Source organism: Thunnus albacares, chromosome 10 (assembly GCF_914725855.1).
Source record: "Thunnus albacares chromosome 10, fThuAlb1.1, whole genome shotgun sequence".
Lineage (NCBI taxonomy): Eukaryota > Metazoa > Chordata > Actinopteri > Scombriformes > Scombridae > Thunnus > Thunnus albacares.
In genome coordinates, this window is record NC_058115.1 from 3,732,523 (window position 1) to 3,741,572 (window position 9,050).

General features: G+C 39.3%; 2 long non-coding RNA genes across 2 annotated transcripts; both read left to right on the forward strand.

Annotated features, from left to right (window-relative positions):
- The first annotated feature begins 1,115 nt into the window (after nucleotides 1–1,115).
- LOC122989947 lies at nucleotides 1,116–3,008 on the forward strand. The gene is made up of 3 exons (XR_006405213.1): nucleotides 1,116–1,525; nucleotides 2,081–2,220; nucleotides 2,306–3,008. It is a non-coding gene; the product is annotated as an uncharacterized LOC122989947 (long non-coding RNA).
- An 839-nt stretch (nucleotides 3,009–3,847) lies between these two features.
- On the forward strand, nucleotides 3,848–4,891 carry LOC122989957. Its single transcript, XR_006405224.1, has 2 exons — nucleotides 3,848–4,198; nucleotides 4,319–4,891. It is a non-coding gene; the product is annotated as an uncharacterized LOC122989957 (long non-coding RNA).
- The last annotated feature ends 4,159 nt before the right edge of the window (nucleotides 4,892–9,050 follow it).

The following is a 9,050-nucleotide window of genomic DNA, read 5'->3' on the forward strand; positions in this document are numbered from 1 at the left end:
AATGACAACTTTCTCAGCAACCTTTGAGAGTACTGGCAGTATACTTATTGGTCTGTAGTTACTGACTTCAAGGCAGACTCCAGATTTAAAAAATAGGCGTGATAATGGCACATTTCCAGTCATCAGGAAAGGAGCTGTGTTTAAAAGACAAGTTAATTAAATGAGCAATAGGGGGAGTTAAAATATCTTTGTGTGATTTGACAAACATAGTGTCAAATTGGAAAGCATCTCTACTTTCGGAAGTTTTAAGGAGCCGATGATTTTGTTTACTTGTAACTTAGTCTCTACCAGCTCGAAAACCTGACCGGTAACAGTCTAAACTTTGTTAACACAAGGCATGATGTCTCAATAAATAACTTTTCGATACTGGGCTGTGGAAACCTTGATAGGTCCAGTGTCTCTCTCACAAAACCTGCTGCTGACACCACGGTGTCGAAATCAAGGCAGAGGCTGTTCAAAACCTTCCAAACTGTCAATCATGCAAAAGTCTTATGGGACCCTGGGCTGAAACCGAGGGGGCTATTCGGTGGATATTTTAACATCAGAGGCATTACTGCAAAGAGCAATCAGATAACTCATCTTGTGTCTGACTCAAATCTGGACTTTCTCTGTCTGACTGAAACATGGTTAAAACAAACAGCATTTATAATTAAAGAAATAAAAGTATGCCAGTGTTATTTTGAAGTTATTTATTCATTCATTCACTCATTTTGTTCAAGCTGTGAAGACAAAAAGAAAATTAAATAAAGTCCAAACCATGACTTTCTGCTGTGTTTAAATGTATACAGTGGTAACTGCTTATAGTGATCAGTTATCCCAGATAGCAGCTGACTCTGGACCGGATCCGCCTCCAAAGACTGATCCGTGTTACAGTCTCACCGGTTTTACATCCCTGTGCCAGATACGGACCGCATACAGGCTGACGAGTGGGTGTGTCAGTTAGACTCGCAATCAGTCAGCAGAGTCAAAGTAGTTACGGGCCAGATCCATGGAAACAAGCGCGTGATTTTTTTTCTTTTTCCTTTTGTTCAGTTGTATCAGAACAGACCAAGGAAAAGCAGGAGACCGTTGGCGGCTTTTCTTCCAGCGTTGGAAAAATTTTTATTACAGTACGGCAAACAATGTTGTGACAAAACAGTATTTAAAGTGGTTTTATGCCTCTTAACATAATTTCAGAAGGTTTTGACTTCCCATTTAAGCTTGCTAATAATATTATATCTGCAACGGCTAGCTTTTTAGCCGGGCTAGCTTACTTAACTAGCTAAGTTAGTTAGAATTAATAATGAATAAACAACTCTGTGTTTGTTATTAGTGATGTTACAACCAATGTCACCCACAACTTGCTTTTCATCCGCATCTTACTGTCTGTTAACGTTACGTTAGCTGCTCATATAGCCAGTAGCATATAGGCTAACGGCTAACCTTAAGGCTAACTGCTAACATTAGTTTGAAACAGCACCATTTGACAGCACAACCGGTCTCTATTTCAGGTTCAGGTTCCCCCAGAGTGCCGCGGATCAGTAGGGTAAGTTTTTTTTTCCCTGCTTTGATTTCTCCATCATTACAGTAATTTTCAAATCCAGGCTATAAGTTAATTAAAGTTTTACAGTAAGTAAAGAAGTAACGTAAAGACGTTAAAAATTTCATCTAAAGTTAACTGTAATTCATTGTCTGATCGCTGTGTAATAAGTTGTGTAATGCGCTGAAATATGTATTACCATTGAGAAGCATATTGTATTTGGTTGTTAATTTAGTTGTTGTGACTAGCTAAGAGAGAGGTTCACTCACCTCTGTACTTGTAACGTTAGTCGGTTTGTTCATGGTGTTGTGTTGAATTGCTCTGGCACAGACTGAACAAAATTGTTTGACTAAATTGTTTGACTGAACAAAATTAATTGTTGACATCCCTAGCTGTTGCATAATCTGTTTATCACTTAATTGACCCATTGGCCACTTTTTTAACCCCTCTAAAGCAGCTATCAAAACAGTGAGTTATTAGAATGGCTAAGTGGAAAATGGAGAATTTCGGTCGCTAACAGCTTATCTGTCTTACAATGTGATGGACATTCTCTCTCAACAGGGGCTGTAAGGAAGAACCAATCTGCGAGCAGCGCTCCAGATAGTGAGATAGACTCACATATCATCAGGTGGTTTAACTTGGCATCTGACCAGGGAGGTGGCCGCAAAGACCGTGCCAAGACTAAAGAAGCATTAACCACGGTAAATTTCAGATAAAGCATTGTGTTAGTCTTTTTCAGCAGCACTTATGTTTTGTGTTTTTAACTTCACAATTGGTTGTTTATAGGCATCACAACATTCCACTTAGCAGCAGTGGCTGACTTCATAAAGGTACTGTATATTTTACATATATTTTGTATTCTTGATTACTGTGGCAGCCGCACTAAACACCGATACTGAGTGTCAGTGGTTTTCTTTTTAGCACCGTTAACATACAAACATTTTAAGTAGTGACAGTACACATAGCCTTTTGTTTTTCCTACAGCACACACTTTATTTTTTGACAGTTTGCTAATTTGTATGCACACATTTTAGTTAACATTCTGTCATTTCTTGCTTGCTTTAAATTATGTTCTAAGTTTTTGTTTTTCATGGATCCAACAAAGAAAGTGGCACGAGGAAGTGGAAGGGACAGCAGGCAGTGGGACAAACTTAATTATTTGAAGTTTTGTTGGTTTTTTTTGTTGGTTTTTTCGGGGGGGGGGGGGGGGGGACGACAAATGACTACAAAATAATCTCATCCGTTCTGGAGCTGGCCCGGTGCCGGCCCAGAAGTGAAAAAACGGATCCGCACCGTTATTGGCCCGTTGTTCCAAAGGACAACGGCCCGGGTCCGTTTTACAGATCTGGCCCACAACTTATGGAGGCTCTGGGCCGGATCTGGGCCATATCATTTTTGCTATACAGTGATCAGCTGTTTATATGGATCAAAAAGTTCTGAGACAGAATCATTCCTATACAACATTCATGCTGTTGAAATAAGCCGCCTACGGTGTTCATATTGGGTCTCTACAAACACGACAACATATGGAAAAACATTTTAAATCACGTAAATCTATTTTTGTACTTTACTCCCATGATAAGCGACTGCTGCTGAGTGCACACTGAAATCATGACGGAGACAGAAAATCATTTTCTCTCAGTGACAAATTTCTCCCTGAAACTTATGACAATAAAAGAGGGGGAAGAAATTTAAGTAAATTTCACCGCTATCTTCGCCTATTCTGCTGCCTGGGAAAATAAGGAACTTGTCATTGGCAAAAGTCAATGGTATTCTGCATGACAAATAAAGAAAAAGAAAAGATTATAATAGTCATCTGCTTATAGTGATATTTGACCCAGACAGACGCAGTGTTTCCCCTAGGTTGACTGCGTTGGAGCGGCGGGGGGGGGGGGGGTTGTTGTCATATGTGGGGGACAAGACAAGAGACTCATCGGCTAGACATTTCTCCGTTCTCTGTTAAACAGCGGCTGAGATTGACACTAAAATGAGAATTACTGGTCCACCTTAAAAGTCAGTCCATCTGAAGTGAGCCTGGTCAAGTTAAGCTAACGCGTTGTTGCTAACTTCGGGGCTAACCCCCTTCGATAGGTGTGTATTTTCTTTGTCTTGAGGAGCTGCAGCATTTATTAACTGACAAACAGTCTGTACTGCACATTTACTGCCAGGTTGACAACTTAATGCTAAACTTTTCCTCTGTGTTTCTGCCGCTCACCCTCTGCGCTCACGCAACTACATGTGCACATTTACATACACACACACACACACACACACACACACACACACGCACTGCCTTATTCCCTAACGGAGCTATGTGAATGTACCTTTCACGTAGATGTCCTTTGAAGAACGAAGAGAGGGAGGATGACTAAAGAAAATCCACAATAACGTAGGGTGTTGCACAGTGTGCAAGTGAAAATCATTAGTAGCTTGTTGATATTAATGATCGTCTGAAATTTTAGCAGCGGTGCTCGTAATTTAGCAGCGGCAGTGTGCCGCTAAATGAATATAAGGGAAACACTGAGACATGATCACTATTTGCTGTTTCCTCTGTACTTACATCCCTCTCCAGTTTATTCATCTCCAACTGCAACTTAATTTTTAACTTTCATTGACGCTTGTAAACGGACATCCTGTGAAAGAGAAAATGTGTCAAAGAGTACGATAATGCTGGTAATAGTAAGTTGGTTCTCTTATGTTGCCTACACCATGATTTTAAATATACATCTGATATTATCTAGCCTGGCGATAATATAACCACAGTCACTGATCTCATCATCATTTATTAACCATGAACAGGGACAAGTGCTGCTCTTCACTTCCACCATGAAGACTGAAGCCGTATGCAGGGATTGAACCGTCAACCTTCTAGTAATAAATTTGCTCCTATAACCTTTAGGATATCACTACCCGCCTACAGATAGGCCTATACGTTTAATCTGTCATCAATTTTGTGCCAAGTTATCTCCTTCACCTTGTTAATTGTACCAGTATTGGCCTTTTTGGTGAAAACTCCTTTATATTTTTCATATAGTTTCATCAGCAGGTTTGTTCTGCTGCTGAGAAGAACAAAGCCCTAGTTTTCTTTTCTTTTTGCAACATAATATTGTCTTTTCAACTATCAACTGTTCTGGACTGCTTATTCTAGTTTGGCTAGAGTTAGCTGGCTAGAGTTAGTGTTGACTAGACACGGCTAAGCTGCGTTAGAGACTTCATTGACTTTTAAAATGTATGAATATGGCAATGCCGTTTGAAGTTCAGAGTTGTTCTTTAAGGTAAGAGTTAAAGCTTTTAACAATTGTATGAATGAATGAATAGATGTTTTACAATTGCAATGTTGAGTTGGCACTTGAATGAATATCTGAAATGTGATCATGAATACTGTCTTTATTTTAATCATAACAAATAGACTTACGCTGTAACAGTTCAATTTATAAAAAAGTAAAGAGATGTTTAATAATACATTTTCAATCTCATCAAAATGCTATCTTTACAAGAGAGCAGAATTACGTATAAAATTGTCTCCAAGATGGCAGCACGTTTCTTGTCTGTTGTCCCGTGCGACTATTCTTGTATTGACCTAGTCAATCAATCAATCAATCAATCAATCTTTATTTATATAGCGCCATATCACAACAGAAGTCATCTCAAGGCACTTTTCACATAGAGCAGGTCAAGACCGTACTCTTTAATTTACAGAGACCCAACAATTCCCCCATGAGCAAGCACTTGGCGACAGCGGTAAGGAAAAACTCCCCTTTAACGGGTAGAAACCTCAAGCAGACCCCGGCTCTTGGTGGGCGGCCATCTGCTTTGACCGGTTGGGTTGAGAGAGAGAAAGAGAGAGGGAAAGGGGGAGGGGGGACAGAAGAAAAACAATGACAACAACAAACAACAACAAGCACAAGCAGCAACAGCCAGGGAAGGATGCCATCAGGACTGTGAAGGACCGCGAAGGTTCGGCCCGGGAGTCAGGTTTTTCTGTGAGATGAGAAAGCACAAAAAACTCCGGGGAAGAAGCAAAGTTAGTGACATGCATATCACAGAGATCTAAACTGGAACTTACTGCGACTAGTATCTAATGATTTTAAGGCCTGTTGTGACTCGCTAAATCTCTTTCATATTATACTTGATATGAAAGTGAGTGAGTTCCACTAGACCTAATCTGAAATGTCCTGAAAAATTATCTCTAATTGATCTAATCCTAACCAATATTCCTCATAAATACATAGCTGTTTCTGTATTCGCAAATGGCATTAGTGACCACTGTGTTGTTGCCTTAATTAGAAATACTAAAATTCCCAAAACCAAGCCATGCATCATTATAAAGTGTGGCATGAAACATTTTATGGAATAAGGGTTTTTTCATGACCTGTTTGACTTTTATTTGGAGAAAATTAACCTTATTGCTAGTGTTGAAAATGCCTGGAAAATCTTTTATGATGGTTTTACTGAAATTGTTGACAAGCATGCTCCCCTCAGAAAATACAGAGTAAAAGTTCGAAACAATGCTTGGTTCATCCAGATTTATCCAACTCAACTCATGAGCGCAACGTGACATGGGCAAAAGCCAGAAGAACAAGTCTTGATTCAGACTGACTGCTTTTTAGGCAACTGCACAATGCGTTCACAATTGCAATTAGAAAAGCCAAAGCTGATTTGGAAGACTATTAAATTTTAGCTGGAAATAAAAATAGCAAAGAGCTCCCCCCATGCATTGTTAAGGACTCACATAAAATCTCTGATAAGGCCAAAATGCTTGGTTGTTTCAATGAGCATTTCATTGCCTCTGGTTCCTTGTTGAACTCTCTCAACATTACTCATGAAAATTCCTCTACTATTTGTTCTGACGGTCATGTTACAATAAGTCCGTCTTTTAGTTTTAATCCAGTTACAGTCTCAGAGGTGCATAAAGTCCTCAAACTTTTAGACACTAGAAAATCAGCAGGTCCTGATAGTATTGGAGTCTTACTTTTTAAAGGTAGCAACTGATCTTATCGCGCCCCCTTTGACACATCTTTTTTAATCCTTGGACACAAATTAAATTTCCCTTATATGGAAACCTGCTTTTGTTCTGCTCCTGTTAAAATGGGATGACCCTACTGTCCTAAACAATTATAAGCTTCAAAGTGTCTGTCCTGATTAAGGCTCTGGAATCCCTTGTGAGTGAATGACTGAAAGAGTTCTTATCTACAAGCAAAATCTTATCTGATTTTCAATCTGGTTTTAGGAAAAAACACAGCACAGCTACAGCGGCCTTAATAGTGAGTGATTTTTATTGAGTCTCTAGAGAGCAAGCAACATTGTGCAACCCTTTTTATTGACTTATCTAAGGCATTTAATACTGTGGACCGTGCAATATTGAAGCAAGCACTTATCAGTATCCAGTCTTTAAGTCGTGACATAAAACCTTTTCAAAATACTATTTCCGGGTTAAAGTCTCGTCGTTTCAATATGCCTCAGTGCTGTGTTCCTCGTTCAAACAGATCTGAGTCAAAAAAAACGACCCCATTGTCATTCTACCGCTCTCCTAGCAATGAGAAAGAGAAGAGGAAATGGCTGCAGTTATTTAGGTGAGTTACAATTCTCAAACGAATGAAGAAAAACAAAGTTTTGGCTAGCTAGCTAGCTAGCTAAGGTTAGCACTAGCTTTTGCACCTACTCACAAAAACCAAACCGACCCTTTGTGGATATCCCTGATTAATGTTATGGGTTTTTTACGGTGTTTTTGTTTGAACCAAGCAAGAGCACAGCTGATACTACTGTCTACATCCAGTTAACGTTACCTGTTTACATCCCGTTTTTGCCTGTCCTTACTAGTTCTCATTATGCATATACTGGCTCTGAAACTGTTAATGTTTATGTTCCCCATGGTTAAAAGGCCACATTCATCTCCTCTGTATCTTAGAATGCACAACCTATCTACACTGCAGTTTATTATTACTGTACATATACTACTACAGATGTGTTAGAGTGGGGAGATACCCAAAACATGCAGGGCAGTAGCTCTCCAGGAGCAGGGTTGGTGACCACTGACCTTGACAGTTCTTGCGTTTTTATAAATGCACTGTCCTACTACAATGCGTTCTTTGCCTGCCCAACTGTGGCTCTCTCTATCTGCTGCTTCTCCTGCTCAGTGACTGCAAGTGATAACAGCAAATAAAGAGCCTTGTCCTCTGCTTGGTTATAACCTGGGTTGGTCAACAGCCCTTGAAATGTCCTGATGGAGAGAGTCTCGATTTAAAGTTAAGCAAACAGTTTTACAAATACAAATAGTTGATTTCCTTGTCAATGCGGTTTCAGTGAGGTGGCCACATAGTGCATACAAAATATCTTTCAATTAAAGCGGACAGTCTGATATCTGTAATATCAAAGTACAAAAGACATAGCCTAAGTCGTACTCAAGGAGTTTCTGGACTCAAAATCCACTCCATCCCAGTAAAATGCCCAAGCTGTGACAGGGATGCCTGTACCCAGTCCTTGTCATCCTGGGTGACAGGTCTTTTGATTCCAGCTGAAATAATAGTATGGCATGAGACACCATCAGTGTATGTTAGCACCGTTTGATAAATACGATTCATCTTCACATAATACAATAGCTTTAAACCACATAACGTTAAGCAAATAATTCAAAACAAGCAACAAAATCAGACAGCATCATTTGCAAATTAATTACTAACCTTGTGTTGTGGGTGGTGCCATCTCAGACACTCTCTTCGCTGATATTTCGTCCGCCCATGGCATCTTCGCCCTCTTCCACACACACTCAACATCGGTGCGGGACACATTTTTTTCAACCCAAGTCAGCAGAGCTGCCATATGGTGGCAGTATAATAGATAATATATAATAGTCTATTCCTAGCACTACACTTGCTGCCTTCAACACAACCTGAGCTCACAAAAATACTTGAAATGACCACGACCTCTTAACACCGCATTCCGTGGTGGTGGCATGTAATGGGTGTTAAGAGGTTGTGGTCGTTTCACGTTAAAATTACGTGCCGGTACCATAGAAAGAATGCCAATGTAAAGTCAATTAGGATCCTTTGTTGTGGTAGACACAGGAATTCTGTGGTTCAACAACGTCACGCAATGGGCGGTGATTAATGTTGTTTTCTAGTTTAGAAAACTTTTATTTTATCGCTATTTTTTATCGTCATTTGACTGAATTTATTACAGTGCATTAGGTATGATTGTTTGTTCTCTTAAAACATTGAATTGTGTATGATATAACTGTCATTTTAATGTAATGAGGTAGTTAGATTATAGTTATTAGAGGATAAATTGTTCCCCTTACGTTATTAAAATGGCAAATGTATTCCTCTTTTGTAATTTCCCCCTCAATAAGAACAATAACATGATGATGATGATAATGACTGTGAAGACCACTCCCTCTGCATTGGAATGACAAATTTCTTAAATATGATATTATTACAATGCTCACCCGTGGTTAATGTGACTTTTTGCTTTACTGTGAATTTGCATATAATTCTGTTGAATATGATTAGAAATCTTATGAATACTAGAGCTC